The sequence below is a fragment of the Gobio gobio genome, assembly GCF_949357685.1.
Source record: "Gobio gobio genome assembly, chromosome: 9".
NCBI lineage: Eukaryota > Metazoa > Chordata > Actinopteri > Cypriniformes > Gobionidae > Gobio > Gobio gobio.
The window spans coordinates 35,399,207-35,416,292 of NC_137115.1; the positions used below are offsets into that span (position 1 = coordinate 35,399,207).

At 46.6% G+C, this 17,086-nt stretch overlaps 1 protein-coding gene across 10 annotated transcripts in view; it reads left to right on the forward strand.

The window, feature by feature from the left end:
• Positions 1–1,030: 1,030 nt before the first annotated feature.
• sema3d (sema domain, immunoglobulin domain (Ig), short basic domain, secreted, (semaphorin) 3D) overlaps positions 1,031–17,086 on the forward strand; it is a 56,678-nt gene continuing 40,622 nt past the window's right edge. For 6 of the 10 annotated variants that reach the window (XR_013817198.1, XR_013817199.1, XR_013817200.1 and 3 more), the window contains exon 1: positions 1,050–1,305. The gene's annotated coding sequence lies outside the window, so the exon portion shown is untranslated. Of the gene's footprint in view, positions 1,306–3,071; positions 3,086–17,086 lie in introns of those variants that run through there. The other 4 variants (XR_013817195.1, XR_013817196.1, XR_013817197.1 and 1 more) reach the window with 3 other exon arrangements.

Here is a 17,086-nt window from a genome sequence, read left to right on the forward strand (position 1 = left end):
CTTACGTTTGTGAGATACTATGATCTTGACCTGGAATGTGCTCCAGGTTCTTCAGTGCTCCTGTCTTGAATGTGCCACAGTTTCACACGACAGGCATTTGGTATTATGGCGTTTTGGTATTTCGTTCCCAAAGCTGTCCCTAGTGGACGCAGTGTGAAGTTCCCTCGAAAGGGAACGTCTCAGGTTATGACTATAACCATAGTTCCCTGAGAAGGGAACGAAACACTGCGTCCCTTTGCCATACTCCCTGCATCCCTGTGATCCCTTGCTTCGGCAGTTTAGCTGAAGTGCGATCGGACCGGATGTATATTTATCCTTTCCTGGACGTGACGTCACCCGCCCGTGACGCTCACTCTCGCCATTGGCTGAGTTGACATACGTGCATCAGACGCTATCACGCTGTGGGCGTTCCCAAAGCTGTCCCTAGTGGACGCAGTGTTTCGTTCCCTTCTCAGGGAACTATGGTTATAGTCATAACCTGAGACGTTCTTTTGCTGTGGTAGGCTGTAAGAACATTTTAAATAACTGAAATAGTTGGGCAAACAAAGTAATATATAAAAAAATATGCTGTCAAGACCAAGACTTAGGCTAGCCTGCTTTATCTTTGCGTTTCCTGAAAAATAATTGTACACCTTAGAAAGTTCATCAACCAATCAGCATCGATCATTCCACAGCCATCAAAATATGGCTTCTCAATAGCCTAGGCTACTCAATAAAGTCGGGATTAGGCTAATCAATCTAATCCGACTTCTGGTGTCCTGAATTCTTCATTATTTTCACGTATAGGGGGGAATTCTAAAGTGTCTGGGATGCGGCATAATTTAAATCTCGCATTTTGTTCAAACAGAATATTCATTTTTTCATAATTTAAATATAATTTATAGCTTACAAATAAACTGAAAGTCGATCAAAATGCTCAGCTCAATGACAGTATCTCCAACTCATGGAAAATGTGTGAATATGTTGAAGCGTGCGCTACTCTCTTGCAATCCCCGCCCTCCCCTCCCTGCTGCACGCGGCGCTAATTGGCGCTCTCTGCTCGAGCCAGCACACACGAGCGCCACAGACGCGGATACCTCAGCCAAATTCACAGTGTCCAGTCACACTGAGAGAACAGGTCATTAGTCTTTTTATTTGTTTTCGTTTTATGTGTCTCCCCTCAATTAAGTTGAAGAGAGCTTAGTTTGGGAACAGCGGGAACGCCTTCAAGACATTTCAAGCATGACTTTGGATAATAACGGATCTTGAAGTGTCAAACTGCGCCTCAGACTTCCAGAAAATAACGACAGACACCAACTCTAACAGGTACCCTTTATTATTAATGTTTCATTATTTTATTGCATTTCAATGCTAGATAGTGGACAGAAAACCGCCAAAACCTAATAAAAATGCCCATCTTCAGCAGTTCAGACATAATTGAGGTGCATCACTGTGTTTTATGACGGGCGATGGTCGATAGCCTCAATTATATTATATTATATTATATTATATTATATATTATATTATATTATATTATATTATATTATATTATATTATATTTTATTACGTTCCTATTAAAGATACCAGCACTTAAAACGGTGGCATGTCTGCTCTGGGTGATACAGAGGTATAAAAAATGAATCGTTGACTCTCATGAGGATAAATATGTGCAGTTATGTTCTTTGAGGTAGTAAACATGTTTAATTTCAGAAGATTTCAATCTTAAGCATTATCTTACTGGCAACTTGGTGTAAAGCAAATATTTGACTTTAACAAGTGCATATTATAAATAAATAATAAAAGCACACATGCATTTATCAACATTCTTGATTGCTATTGTAGATGGCCATTTAATTTTTTTTATTTGCATATTATTATGAATGTATTTATAATTTTATTAACATATGGATAGATTTTACATTTGATTTATTTTCATTTATAAATTATATAATTAAGCGATATGTCATTCCTTTCCTTTGCCTATTGCAGTTTTCTTCGCTGTGAATGATTTGCTACTGGTATTGCTAGTCAGTTGCAGGTGGTGTTAGATGAATTGGACTTGTGATGTGTGTAGCAATTGCGTGGGATGTCATTTTAAGTTTCAGAAAAGTGCGTTCTGATGCAGGCACCATGGGGCAGACTACCAGACAGTCTATGTGGCATTGCGTCAACAAAGTGTGGACTTGAAGTAGGAGGGCCAAAGGCTTAGGGCAGCATTCTGCAGTGTCATTATCATTACAATTACCTAGTTTGATAAGCAGTTTTTGTTTACAAATTTTAAATCCATATCTTCTAACTTTTATCCACTTTTAGAAGTATTGATTGCCTCAAAACATGGATTAAGCCACAAAAACTCCCATGGGTGACCTTAAATTAAGGAAAAGATTAATAAGGTTATGAAAGCAGATAAGGTTTGTTTTCAAACTGCTGGCCAGATTTGCTGGTGAGGAATGTTTAATGGGAGTAAAGTGTGTCTGTTGTGTCTGTCAAGGGAATGAAAGAACGGAGATTCTCAGTCTGCCTCTGGTCCTCCTCACACGTCCACGCCAACAGCTGAGCTGGGATTGGCATTAACTCTTGAGTCAGAAGAGTAAGGGGACTAAAGTAAGCCAGGACGTAGGTCTTGAGTGGGTTAGATGGGGCTCTTTCTCTTCCCAGCGGTGTTTGCCTCGTGTTAACGGGCCGGATAATACCTCTCTATGATGCACGCAGACTTTATGGAAACTCTCTCTAACACACCCCACCGTTTTATGGGGTGAGACCAAGAGAAAGTCTCAGTCATCAGCCACAGATGGAGTACACACACTTTACAGATTATGTAAGTGTGTTTCTTATTAAGTATTGACTGATTAAAATAAATATTAGCAGTTCATTTATCTATATATTATTTAAAAAAAAATTCACAGTGAAACTGTTTTTATTTAATTTGCATGCACAAGCACACATGCCGTGCAGTATAGTTGTACCTGTGTTCTCAATATAATGTTTTGCTTTTCTTAGTTTAGCAAGCTGGACTTCTGACATATATTTGGAGAGGAAAACATAATACCAGAGAGGGTGGGGAGCTGGATTTCCTCTGTGTATGCTGAAGAATCAAAGTAGGGCAGTAAGTGGCAGAGTGATGGATTCTAGTTGCTGTGTGTGTGTGTGTGTGTGTGTGTGTGTGTGTGTGTGTGTGTGTGTCTAAGTGTGTTTACTGTACGTCCGTGGAGCATAGTGCCACCTGGGTGTTAAAAAGCTCTAGCACAGAAGTGTTCTTTCTCGTACATTTTCTCTCTGACTGTCTCGCCTCACTGTCTCTCCTCACTACATCAGCAATATATGAGGCAGTAAGACAAAAAAAAACTTTTATTCGTTTAAATCACAGTTTTCTTGACTCATTTAGAAGGCAGCAGACTGTGCCCTAGTGCACAAACTTCTGTGTAAACTCCTTAAAAGAAAAGAAAATCTTTTCCTTTTCTTTTTTTTTTTTTTGAAGAAAAAGAGGTGCTCGTCATGTATAACCCCTCCGGTCCTACTCGCCGCACTCTGAGCGGGAATCGAACCGCCGTCTCCAGCATGGGAGATGGGCACACTGACAAGGACTTTAAAGACAGCAGTGTCTAGCGTCAGTTTCTAATGCGCCTTTTGAAATTATGGGAGTGAGGATTACTCACACAGCTCTTACTGGCCACCGTCCGTTACACTCACACCCCTAAACCTCACTCTCATCCGGGTCACGGCACCACTGTAACCCCTCCGGTCCTAATCACCCCACTCTGAGCGGGACTCAAACTGGTGTCACCGGCATGGGAGACGGGCGCGTTAACAAGGATGCTAAAGAACACAGTCTCTAGCGTCAGTTACTAATGCGCCTTTTGAGATTAGGGGAGTGAGGATTACTCGCACAGCTCTTACTGGCCTACGTCTGTTAGACTCACCCCCTCACTCTCATTCGGGTCACGGCACCATTGTAACCCCTCCGGTCCTACTCGCCCTGTTCCGAGCAGGACTCTAACCAGCGTCTCCGGCATGGGAGGTGGGCACGCTAACGAGGACGCTAAAGACTATAGTGTGCAGCATTTGTTTCGAATGCGCCATTTGAGATCGGGGAGCCAACATCCGTTACACTCACCCCCTTAAACCTCACTTTCATCCGGGTCACGGCGCCATTTTAACCCCTCCGGTCCTACACATGCAAAAGTTCCATCATAATGGCATGCAGGGTAATTGCCACATGTTTGTTACAATGATTGCCAGGGTTGCCAGGTCTGCACAAAAAACTAGCCCAATGGCCAATCAAAAAAAAGAGCCCAAAATAGCCAATCAGGTCGGAGGGCTTATTTTTTTTATATCCGCGGGTGTCTGGGGTGTGTGTTGGAGCACTGAAATTGTACGTTCCCGTACAAATAAATAATTAGCAGCAAAAGCAGGGCAATTTCTTTCATTTGGATCAAGAGCTACTGGGCCAGTGGCTTTATCCCATTAAATATATGTCATATTTCTCAAAGCTGATTGGTCCAGTTTTGGTTTGCGATCTCTTACCTGGAATAAAACCTCCTCTGGAGCAGGTTAGCTGTGTAATTTAAGTTACCATGGCGATGAACACCACTAAAAACCAATCCATCTTCTAATGGTGCGTTCCCACCAGACGCAAATGAATTTGCGCGTAGTTGGACGCTTGGACATTTTGAGTTTACTCGCTTCATTCGCCCGTGTAATTCGCTTCATTTGCATGTGACATTCACCACACAACAGACGCGAATTTGCGTCATGGGAGGGGCTTCTGCCAGCCGGCTCGTCTCGTTGTGAAATGGCTGACATGGATTGTTTTAAAATACGGCGAATAAGATCAATTTGCCGGCTTTAACTAGCTTGTAGTCTCAATTGGGTGAATTCAGGGTGATTGGGACACTTTTTTCAAGTCATCTCAATGGCAAAAAGTGTCCAAATCACCCTGAAATCACCCTATGTATAGCTCAAATTGAGTAAAGAGTGTTTTTTACAACTTACCAGATTGTCCGACCTCCTCACTCACTTTCTTTCAAGCAAGATCCTTTTTATTCCTGTTTCTATAAAGTGCGTACAGCTCTGGGTATCCACATATGATTTTGTCCTCATTGTTGTCACTACTAGAGCAAGCTCCTGATTGGTTAACGCGTCGTAAATATCCGCCAAAGTTCAGATTTTTCAACTCGCGCCATTAACACGAATCATGCGTCAAACGCTCAATTCGCGAATCGTACCAATGAATGTCTATTCGGGTCTTTGCATTGACTTAACATGTAAATCACTCACGTGAAACGCTTCATTCGCGTCTGGTGTGAACGCACCTTTAGTCCCGAAAAACCAGAGTTTGCTCAAGTTATAGTGGCTCTTGGGTAGAGCCACTATAACTGGCTTCATAAAATAGGCCATAGGTTTTGGAACAGACCTATTATGCTTTGGACACAACCATTCTGGTCTTCCTAATAACCTGTGTTACCTGAGTCAGTGTTTTTCCACTGAAACTGTTTTAAGTGTGTGAATGTTTGTATCCTAAAATGACTGACTGACATGTTGTGTTCAGCTTTGTCTCCCTCAAAGGGCTCCTGTCAATGGCCTTACACACCTGAACACCCTTGATAAAAACACAGAACTATGTCGAACCCCTCGTCTTTTATTCATCCTTCACACGGCCTAAACCTTACACCATCCGCCCCCTCTTCACCTGTGTGCGGGTAACAGTACAGTTTTTAATCCTCTCAGTCCAAACACAGCTAATCGACAGGAGGCATTATCCGAGCACTTTGTCTGCTCTCAATTACGGCTATGGAGGTTCCAGGATGTATTGAATTACCCATAATTCTCTAAACCTGTCACTCACAGAAAGACAGACAGACAGACAGAGTGTCAGGTATTCCGGGCTCATAATGAGGTTTGGGAATGCTGGCAGGGTGGAATTTCTTCACTCTCTTTCTGCTCTCTGTCATTAGATATGCACCTGGACCTCCTTGAGCTAAGTGCAGGTATGAGAGCTAAAACATTGTCTTCCTTTAAAGATGAGAAGGGGGATTAAAAACATATCATTAAACATGGACTTGGCACAAACAAACAGCTCTAAAGAGAGAGCTTCGCCCTTTTTAATGTTTGCAGAACACAATTGAAAGCTTTTTTTTTTTTTACTGTACCCTTTCCTCTGTCTAACATTGTGGGGATACTTGATATCTTTTTCATTTGCCTTTACCATAACAGGCAGAGTGCAGTGATCCATGGATGATGATGATGAATGGCTGTATACATATACAAAATTGCCGCAAATCAAATTTACACACTGTAGGAAACAGTTGTTGAGGATTAAAAATTAAATTTGAGATTAAATCGTTATGACATCGTCTTTGACTGCTTTCGTGCCATATGGCGTTTAAGTTGAGGCCAAAGGACTGTCCAAAGTGTCATGCAAATACTATTCGGAGAGTTGAACTAAAGGTCTGCTTTTACTTTTTCTCCATATGTAAGCTGTCAGTTCAATTCGGTTATGTCCTGAGGCAATTATAATGTATTCACAACAAATAAGAGGAAATAAGATTTTACAAATGTTTTCATTATAGGTATTAAGTTGAGTTGTACACATTCCGGGTCACAGAATCGTGTATACACAGATTTTAGACACACAAGTGGAGTTATGGTTGGAATAATCTGTGTGAGTAACTGCATACAGTGAATACACCGTTCAGGCATAACATTATGACCACTGACAGTGTGAATAAAACTGATTATCTCTTCATCACGGCACCTGTTAGTTTTTGGGATATATTAGGCAGCAAGTGAACATTTTGTCCTCAAAAGTTGATGTGTTAGAAGCAGGAAAAATGGACAAGCGTAAGGATTTGAGCGAGTTTGACAAGGGCCAAATTGTGATGGCTAGAGAATCTCCAAAACTGCAGCTCTTGTGGGGTGTTCCGGTCTGCAGTGGTCAGTATCTATCAAAAGTGGTCCAAGGAAGAAACAGTGGTGAACCGACAGCAGGGTCATGGGCGGACAAGGCTCATTGGGGAGCGAAGATCGATTGCTTTTAGTATTTCTAAGAAAATTGATTAATTGGGAAACCACATACATTTATAGTATATCTAGTACAGTATAACTATAATAGATATAGTAAAACTAATAATAGAATTGTGAAACTTTACATTTACACCAGTGGGTGTCAGTATAAAGTCCAAGACCACTGAAACAAATAAAATCCAGCAAACACGAAAAAAAAAAAAAAAACAGCTTACTGAGTACAACTTTAATTAGGCCTAGATCATAGAGCTTACCCTCATGTAGCTATGGATAAAAACCTTGATAGGAAGAACTTTTAAATCTATATTTAAAATTTGGCAAACTTGTTGACAAATTATATTTTCACTAACTACTTTTAGTGACCACAATTGCTTAGATATGTTCCTTATATATTATGGAAATTACTTGTTACTACTTTTGTGTGAATAGCATCATGTGTGAAAAGCATCTTTTCACTTCAACATTTCTTACAGTAGTGTAAAGAAATGCAGTTGCTATTTATACTCATGCAAACAGTATCCACCGTACCACCTACACTAAGAATAAATAGCCTTAGTTTTATTTTAAGTAATTCAACTTCAGTCATTTAAGTATAATGAGAGTCATGTGGAATAATAAATGAATGCTGCCAAACTAACTTAGCTCCATTTCAGTTCAGTCAAACAATTTTTTTCCCCTCTGTCATCTCTGGCAGCAACAAAACCATATTTCTGTTTCTCATAATCATATTTTTTTTAGCCTTTGATTTTTCCTTTTTAATGAACAAAATAGTAGCTGTACAGATGGCGACCATGTGAGCTGACACTCTAAAGTATAGTAATATAACTAGGCAAAGGTTATATCAAATATTGAAGCCAGAAAATACAGCCATATATCCACAGAGCAACAATGGTAATTCTGAGGGGGCAAATTTAAAAAACAGTGTTGGTCTTAGAAAGTCCAACCACCACCTTGAACATGATATGAATTTCTTGTGATGTAACGAAGACAAATTTTCGTTGTATGTTGTGATTAGTTTTATGAAAACATAACATGGCCTTGGTGTCTGCGTGTGCATGTTGATATGAATATTATTTACACAGAGCAAGGGGTAACGCTTACACCCGACTATGACCACAGTGAAAAAATTGACCCCTTCCAAGAATAACACAAATACGTAACCCAAGCTCATAATAATGAACTTGCTCTGACCTATTGTACAGCTGAACGGTAAAGTAATGTAGTGGACTATGTCTGTGGTAGGTGTAAGCTGTCCAGGAGATGTTTGAAATAGCACACAATAGCTGTGATGTCAAATCAGAGGAAAAATGAAGAGAGAACGAAATCATAAAATACATGGGTAAGACGTTATATTGTTTGATATATGAACTTCCAAGACTCAGGCATTACCCAAGAGCCCCTGTGCAGATATAGTCATGACACTTGCTTTCTGAGATAGCTCCCTCAGCTCCTTTAAATCTGCTCTACATGTCACGAATGCTGATCCATCATAATCAAAGTTGTGATGCCGCCTTGTTATTTTAAATAAACAGAAAAATCTGACTTATCTTTGTAAGAGTTAGAGATATGTTTAACTGTGCAAATTTCAGCAATAGAGTAAGTGTGGATTCCTTAGTGACAATGTATGTCTGTCAAACACATAAAAAAAAAAAAATGGATTAACTGTGTTTCTGTTCTGTTTAACAATGCAGTGGATGTGTTTAAATGGACAATATTTGCATCCAATTCAGTATAATATTCAACAAATAAAAGGGTTAAATTAGGCTGCACAATATTGAAATTGCAATATGCTGTTTCTTGGCGATATATATTGCGATATTATATTTTTTTTACCAGATGAGATAGCTTTATTAGCTCAATTTCGAATTTAACAATTAAACATTCTAAAATGGTTGGGATGATTTTGTAGAGAAATAAATCTGCATAGAAAATAATAAACAAATTACAGACATGGATAGAATAGAACAAAGATACAAATGAATTAAATAGTGCTTTATTAAATAATCAAATGTAAAATAGCACTGCATGGACTTCACTGTATAAATTGAATATAATCTTTGTTAAAGCTACACTGTGTAACTTTTTTAGTCTATTCTTAGCTAAAAACACTTAGTTCTTTCAAAAATATATGTGCTCATTAATGTATATTTACTTCTTTCAAGTAATAAAGTATTCTCGTAAGTTTATAATATGCCATTGAAAATACATAAGGTAATGGGATCTAACGGTGGTCGCCATGTTGCCCCTCCATCTTGAAAGTACATTAGCCAAAGAGGGACATACCCGTAAATTCAAGCTTCGCCTTTCGTGTTTTAACCGGTTTTAATACTCGATGGCACTGTACAAAATTCTCTGCCTCGCGCATGTGCGTGTCAACTTGTTCAGACTTGTCTGGTGCATGTGCAGAGAGTTTTCATCTCAGCAGCGTCCAGTAACAGAGTTATACAGAGTTTTCCTGGCTTGTTTATTCCTCAAAAGTCTGTTTTTCCTTGTGTGGTATTTCTGTGAGTTAATAACTCCTAGTTCTCTTACGAGAGGTTCTCTCGTATTGCGTAAGTTCCTTACGCTACGGGAAAGTATTCTTTCTTCGAGATTTCTGAAAAAACCCAAATTATCCTTAATTTTGTAACATTGTCAACGCAGTGCGGCAGCCTGGCAGACCATAGCAGGCTATTCCAGCGTGCTATTGGCTGCTCTGCTGGCAACTGCAGCAGCCTATCGGTGAGCCCGCGTGACGTGGCGACCAATGAGGGCGCTTCGCGCCCACCTGGCTTCATTTGCCTACAGGTGGGGCGTGGCCACGTGTATATAAGCAGGGCTCACGGGCTGCATATTCGGTTTTCTTTTCTTCAGCGAAGCCCTTCGCATCGCTGGATCTGGAACCCGCCGCCGTGACCGCGCAGACAAGCAAGCAGAGGACAGCGCCTGAGGAAGCCGGCAGCATCGCGCCACCTTCAGCCTTCCGTGCCTGCTCTGCTATCCGGCAGCCCCATATCCTTTTACGCTCAAAGTGTTGTCGCCGCTGCGTCACACTTTTCACAAAAAGAGCCGAGCGTTGATACAAATGTCTCGTTCCACCTGCGGCTCGTGTCACGCGCAGCTCAGCTCCGGGGACCGCCATGTGATCTGCGCTCTCTGCCTGGGCCGTGATCACGCCGCCGCCGCACTCCACGCTGGCGGATGCCAAGAGTGCGAAGAACTGACGATGTCGACCCTGCGGGCTCGACTCGTCCTGTTCGAAGATGATATCCCTCCAGTCCCTGCCACGCCGCGCAAGAAGAAGCGCCGCTCGCAGCGGACTCCGGAGCTCGCAGAGAGAAGCTCGCCGGAACCTTTCCCGCCCGCTTCACTCTCGCCTTCCCCGCCCCCACCCCAGGCCGCCATTTCTGTTGCCGCCTCCGGGGATGAGGCGGATGCGGCCGCAGAACGCGCCGACAGCTGCTCCATCATGGCTTCCGACAGCGAGGACTGGTCTTCCGCATCCTCTTCAGTCCGGGGCTCCGGACGCTCTCGAGCGGGTGAGGACGCCGAACTCTTGCGCCTTCTCAGCCGGGCTGTCGAGCAGCTAGGCCTCGAATGGGCCCCGCCCAAGGTGGCAGCGCCGAACCGACTTGACGGATGCTTCCTAAACAGTCGCCGCCGTGCGCCCACCTCCAGGACTGCACCCTTTTTGCCGGAGCTTCACGAGGAGCTCGCAAAGTCCTGGAATGCGCCATTCTCCGCGAGGGTCTCGTCTCAGGCTTCTTCGACGCTCTCACAAGTTGACGGCGCGGCCGAGAAAGGCTACAACGCTATCCCTCCGGTGGAAGAGGCGGTCGCAGCGCACCTTTGCCCGCCTTCTGGTTGGCGCTCAAAGGCTGCCCTCCCGTCTAAGGCCTGCAGAGTGACGTCATCGCTGATCGGCCGCGCTTTCGCTGCCTCCGGTCAAGCTGCGTCCGCTCTGCACTCTATGGCCGTGCTGCAAATCCTCCAAGCTAATCTCCTCCGCGACATGGACGAGAAATGCTGTGACGCTGAGTTAATCACGGATTTGCGAAGCGCGACGGATCTCTCCCTTCGCGCCACCAAGACCGCAGCACAGGCCCTCGGACGCTCTATGGCCTCCCTCACGGTAGCTGAGCGCCACCTCTGGCTCACGCTCGCGGACATGCGAGAAACAGAGCGCGCGGCCTTCCTAAACGCCCCGCTCTCTCCGTCTGGGCTTTTCGGACCAGCGGTCAAGGGGATCGTCGACCGTTTCTCCGAAGTGCAGAAAACGACGCAGGCCATGAACCTTTTCCTGCCTCGACGCCCCGGCGCTAGCAATAGCTCCGCTGCTCGCCGTCCTCGTGACCAGCCAGCAACGAGCTCCGCGCAGCGCCCAGCGCGGCCCCCTTCGTCTCAGAGAAGACCGAGCGGCCGCCCCAGATCGCGCTCTTCCAGCCGTGGTAAGCCGCCTCCACCTCGGGGCCCCCGGCCTAGGATCACGCTGAAGCCCGAGCCTCCAAAGTCCTCCTAGCAAGAGGCGAGAAACGACGGTTAAGTCCCGCCGCGGCCGGACCACCGTCAAAACTCTTTTTCCTGTCAGCCCCCACCACTGTGGCTGCTGCAGATGGATTTCACGCAGCCAACGAGCCGGCAAAAATGCCTTCTCGCCTGTCAACAACCGCCGTTTTTACGGCGAACCAGAGAAATCACAAAAGTTGCATTATTTCTGGTCGCACGGCTCGCGCCGTATGTGTTTCAAATGCAGTAAATGTGCCCACTTTTCTGTGTTCACCCCTGCACACAAGCACTATAAACCCTGTGTCCCCCACTCACATAAAGCGGCCACCGGCCGCTCGAGTGCTAGAGTTAGGTCACGTGTCCGCTTGTTTGCGTCCACGACTAACCACCACACGCGCTGTCACACAGCCACTCTTAACCGGTCATGTTCCACGCGTAAGAGTTGTGCCCGCTCAAACGCGCTCACACATTTTCGCGAACATTATGCCTCAGGCGCCACGCGCCACGCCACACACCATTTATTTTCCGCCCAGGGTGGCCGGAGCGATGAGTGTAGGGCCGCACACAAGCCACTCCCCGCTCGAAGCGGCAGAGATGCAGTGTGTAGGGCGGCCAGCCATCGCGAGCGATCGGCTGGCCCACAGCACAGAGAGCGCGCGCACTGCGCCCGCCCCTCCTATACGGGCCGTCAAACCCGCGAAGCGCGGCGTTTCGAGCCCGGAGGCCGTTCTATCCCGTGTGGCGCACGCGAGAGCGTGGGAAGCCATTCCAGGTGTATCAGAATGGGTGCTGAAAACAGTGAAGCACGGCTACACTCTGCAGTTCGCTCGCCGCCCTCCGCGCTTCTGTGCGCGTACAGAGACGAGAGTGAGCGAGGAAGTAGCACATCTACTTCGAGCAGAAATAGCCACGCTGCTGTGCAAAGGGGCTATAGAACCGGTTCCCCACTCTATGAGCGAGTCAGGCTTTTACAGCCGGTATTTTCTCGTGCCAAAAAGGGATGGGTCGCTCAGACCGATTCTGGATCTGAGGCGTCTGAACAAAGCTCTTATGAAAAGATCGTTCAAGATGCTCACGACCAAGCAGATCCTCGCGCATATTCGCCCGAGAGACTGGCTAATCTCCCTAGATTTGAAAGATGCATATTTTCAAATCAAGATAACGCCGCGTCACAGGCCATTCTTACGATTCGCCTTCGACGGCCAGGCTTATCAATACACCGTCCTTCCGTTCGGCCTGTCACTAGCACCCCGTACATTTACGAAGTGCATGGACGCGGCCCTCGCTCCTCTGAGAAATCGAGGGATGCGAGTATTGAACTATCTGGACGATTGGCTCATCCTGGCGCAGTCGGAGGCCGAGCTCCTCGCCCACAGGGCAATGCTGCTCAGCCATCTGGACAGCCTAGGGCTCACGGTCAATTGGACCAAGAGCTCATTAGTGCCCACGCAATCAACCTCATTTCTGGGTTTGAATCTGGACACTGTGGCAATGTCAGCCCGCCTGTCACCCCATCGCGCGCGCCAAGTTCGGCGCATGGCTGCGTATTTTCGGCCAGGCAAAATCGCACCTCTCAAGCTGTTTCAGAGGATGCTGGGACGTATGGCCTCAGCTGCAGCTGTGCTCCAGCTGGGCTTAATGCGCATGCGCCCGCTGCAATGCTGGTTAAACGCCCGAGTGCCTCACAGGGCCTGGGCGTCCGGTGGCTTCAGGATCAGAGTGACTCAGGGCTGCGTGTCAGCCCTAGAGCCCTGGTTAGTAGCCGACTGGTACCAGAGGGGAGTGACGATGGGAGCCATCTCACACCGCAAGGTCATCTCGACGGACGCCTCCACCACGGGTTGGGGCGCCGTTTTCGAGGGCAGATCAGCCTCGGGCCTTTGGTCGAGCGAGGAAAAACTCCTACACATAAACTGTTTGGAGATGATAGCGGTAGAGAACGCGCTCAAGCAGTTTCTCCCGCTTATACGAGGACACCATGTGTTAGTCCGGTCGGACAACACCACAGTGGTGTCCTACGTGAACCGGCAGGGCGGTGTCAGGTCCAGAGGTCTGGGCAATCTGACAGAACGCCTGCTCGTGTGGGCACACAGCTCGCTGCGCTCGTTGAGAGCTGCGCACGTGCCGGGCCACCTCAATGTGGGCCCGGACAAGCTGTCCAGGGGCCTCATTCTCCCAGGAGAATGGTCCCTGCACCCCCAGACAGTCCAGCTGGTATGGCGCCTGTTCGGCAGAGCGGAGCTCGACCTCTTTGCAACAAAAGAGAACGCCCGCTGCCCGACGTTTCTGTCCAAAAGCGAGGATGCGCTGTCCCAAACTTGGCCCAGCCTCCCGCTGTATGCTTTCCCGCCGATCTCCCTATTGCCCCAGGTCATAGCGAAAATCAGGGAAACGCGCCGTCCGGTGCTCCTTATAGCACCGCGCTGGGAGAACCAGATTTGGTACCCAGAGCTGGTGAAGCTGTCGCACTCACCCCCCTGGCCAGTTCCGCTGAGAGCAGACCTTCTCTCTCAAGCAGGAGGCTCAGTTTGGCATCCCCATCCAGAGCGATGGTCTCTGCATGTATGGGTGACCAACGGATACCCGTTGACCTGCCCGAAGGGGTTATGAACACGATTTCACACTCTAGAGCCCCCTCGACGAGGCGGTTGTATAGTTCTAAGTGGTCGGTGTTCACTGAGTGGTGTGTTTCCAAGGGATTGGACCCACAGCAATGTGGGGTCCAGCGGGTGCTCTCCTTCCTCCAAGAGCTTTTGGAATTGGGCAGGTCCCCTTCCACGCTCAAAGTGTATGTGGCGGCTATAGCAGCGTTCGCTCAGACGACGCTAGGTAGCACGCTAGGAAGGAACGAGCTCATCGTCCGTTTCCTCAGAGGAGCCAGACGGATGAATCCCCCGCGGCCCCCGTCGGTTCCTATATGGGATCTGGCCTTGGTCCTAGAGGCCCTGAAGGCTCATCCCTTTGAACCGCTCGAGACTGTGGAACCAAGGTTCCTTTCGCTGAAAACCACGTTTCTGATAGCTCTGGCTTCAGTGAAACGCGTGGGGGATCTACACGCGCTCTCAGTGAGCCCGACGTGTATGGAGTTCGGTCCTAATGACTCTAAGGTCATTCTCAGACCGAGGCATGGTTATGTCCCCAAAGCGATCGGCACTCCCTTCAGGGCGCAGATTATCTCCCTCTCGGCTCTGCCAGCATCCGATGAGGGGGACGGTGGCAATTTCCTCTGCCCTGTCAGGGCATTGAGGGTTTATGTCACACGCTCCGCCGCCTTCAGGCGTTCTGAGCAGCTATTTGTTTCGTTTGGTGGGCGCACTAAAGGTCTCGCCTCCTCGAAACAGACCCTGTCCAGGTGGATAGTGGACGCGATTGCAACTGCATACGCTTCCAAACACCTGCAGTGCCCGCTAGGTGTCAGAGCACACTCCACCAGAGGCATGGCCTCTTCGTGGGCTTGGGCCAGAGGGATTTCCATCCACGATATCTGTATGGCGGCAGGCTGGGCCTCCCCGTCTACGTTCGTGAGATTTTACAATCTGGAAGTTCCTGCCTTACAGGCGAAAGTGTTATCAGTTCAATAGGGCCGTTGGTTCTGCCCAGTGATTCTGCGCAGACATAGCTCACATACTGGTAGTAAGTTCGGTACTAGGCTCATGTGAATTTGAAGGAGACCGGCGGTGCCGTTCCCTCATTTACGAGACGAGCTGTTGTGAGTTTGAAGGTGACCGGCGGTGCCGTTACCTCACTCATATAACAAGATATTGTGAATTTGAAGGCGACCGGCGTTGCCGCTCCCTCATTCATGAGACAAGGTGTGGTGAATTTGAAGGAGACCGGCAGGTGCCGTTCCCTCATTCATGGGACAGGGTGTTGTAACCACCCGTCGTAAACCACCCGTCAGTTCGAATGAAGTGTCTGTATATGTGGTGGCCTGTTTTTTCTTTACCGGCCACCCTGCCCGAGCAGTGTTATGGTCCCCGGTTCCCTGGGATACATATGCTGTATGTGAGGCGCGCACGGCGTTGACAATATGTTCCCGTAGCGTAAGGAACTTACGCAATACGAGAGAACCTCTCGTAAGAGAACGATACTCGGTTACTTAACGTAACCTCGGTTCTCTCTAGAAGAGGGAACGAGTATTGCGTTCCTTGCCGTGCGCCCCGCTGGCTTTTACGCTTCAGAACTAAGAAAACCGAATATGCAGCCCGTGAGCCCTGCTTATATACACGTGGCCACGCCCCACCTGTAGGCAAATGAAGCCAGGTGGGCGCGAAGCGCCCTCATTGGTCGCCACGTCACGCGGGCTCACCGATAGGCTGCTGCAGTTGCCAGCAGAGCAGCCAATAGCACGCTGGAATAGCCTGCTATGGTCTGCCAGGCTGCCGCACTGCGTTGACAATGTTACAAAATTAAGGATAATTTTGGGTTTTTCAGAAATCTCGAAGAAAGAATACTTTCCCGTAGCGTAAGGAACTTACGCAATACTCGTTCCCTCTTCTAGAGAGAACCGAGGTTACGTTAAGTAACCGAGTATCGTTCTTTCTAGCCGAATAATTAGGCCAGTTGAGTTCCAACCATCCCACTGCGCACAGAATATCCCACAGGCACCGTGTCGAATGTGGACGAGGTCGAACTGGAAGCCATGTTAATCTTGGACTAAATCGGCCACCGTAGGAGTTGAAACGAAATCGGAATTGAGAGGAACAGAAACAAAAATTCACTGGATGGTCATATACCTTTTCACCACTAGATGGGGGAAAATATCACACAGTGTAGCTTTAAAGCTACAAGAGTTATTTTGTCTTTTGTTTGATTAACATTAATGACACAGACGGCAAAAGGTATATTAGGCGGCTGTCACTTTAAGACCTAAATGCATGGATCCAAAATAATGATACTCATCCGTTTTCTTTCCTAATAATTTACATTCACTTAAGACATATGCAACTGTGTTTTACAAGGATACTTGCCGAGATGGGCATTTTGACAATTTTGTGTGAATGTGTCTTTTTTTAAGCACAAAAAGACGAGAAAGAGAACTGAAATCACTGTTTGTGTGCTGTCTGTGTTCGCGCATAGAAAACTGAATTGAGTTCTGAATTGACATCTCTTTTGCGTCTTCTCATGCGTGAATGCTTTAAACTTACTGAAACCTACAGAGTTGTCATAGTTCTCACAAAATATAGAGACATACTGCATAATAATGGAAACATTGCTCAGTAGGTGATTTGATGTCTGACATTAATTGTCTTAAAGGGGTGGTTCCGTGTTTTTTTTCTAGGCTTGGTTGTGTTTATGGGGCGCAGTATAACATATCTTAATACTTCTTTTTTTTTTTTTTAAAGCCATATTTTTCTTATATTTTACCTTTATTCCACACCGCTGTCTCCACTGTCCTTTGAACGGCTCGTTTGCTTCCTGCTTCTGTGAAGCCCATCCCTCCGAAAAACCCAGTGGTCTTAGATTGGTTAGATGGCCAAATGTAGTTTGTAGGTCTGCAACAGCTCTCTCTTTCGTAATGACTGCGACGTGGCCTCGCCCACTTTGTTGCGTGTTCATGGGGGCAGTGCTTATGTTAATAGCAAGGCTTTATGATGTC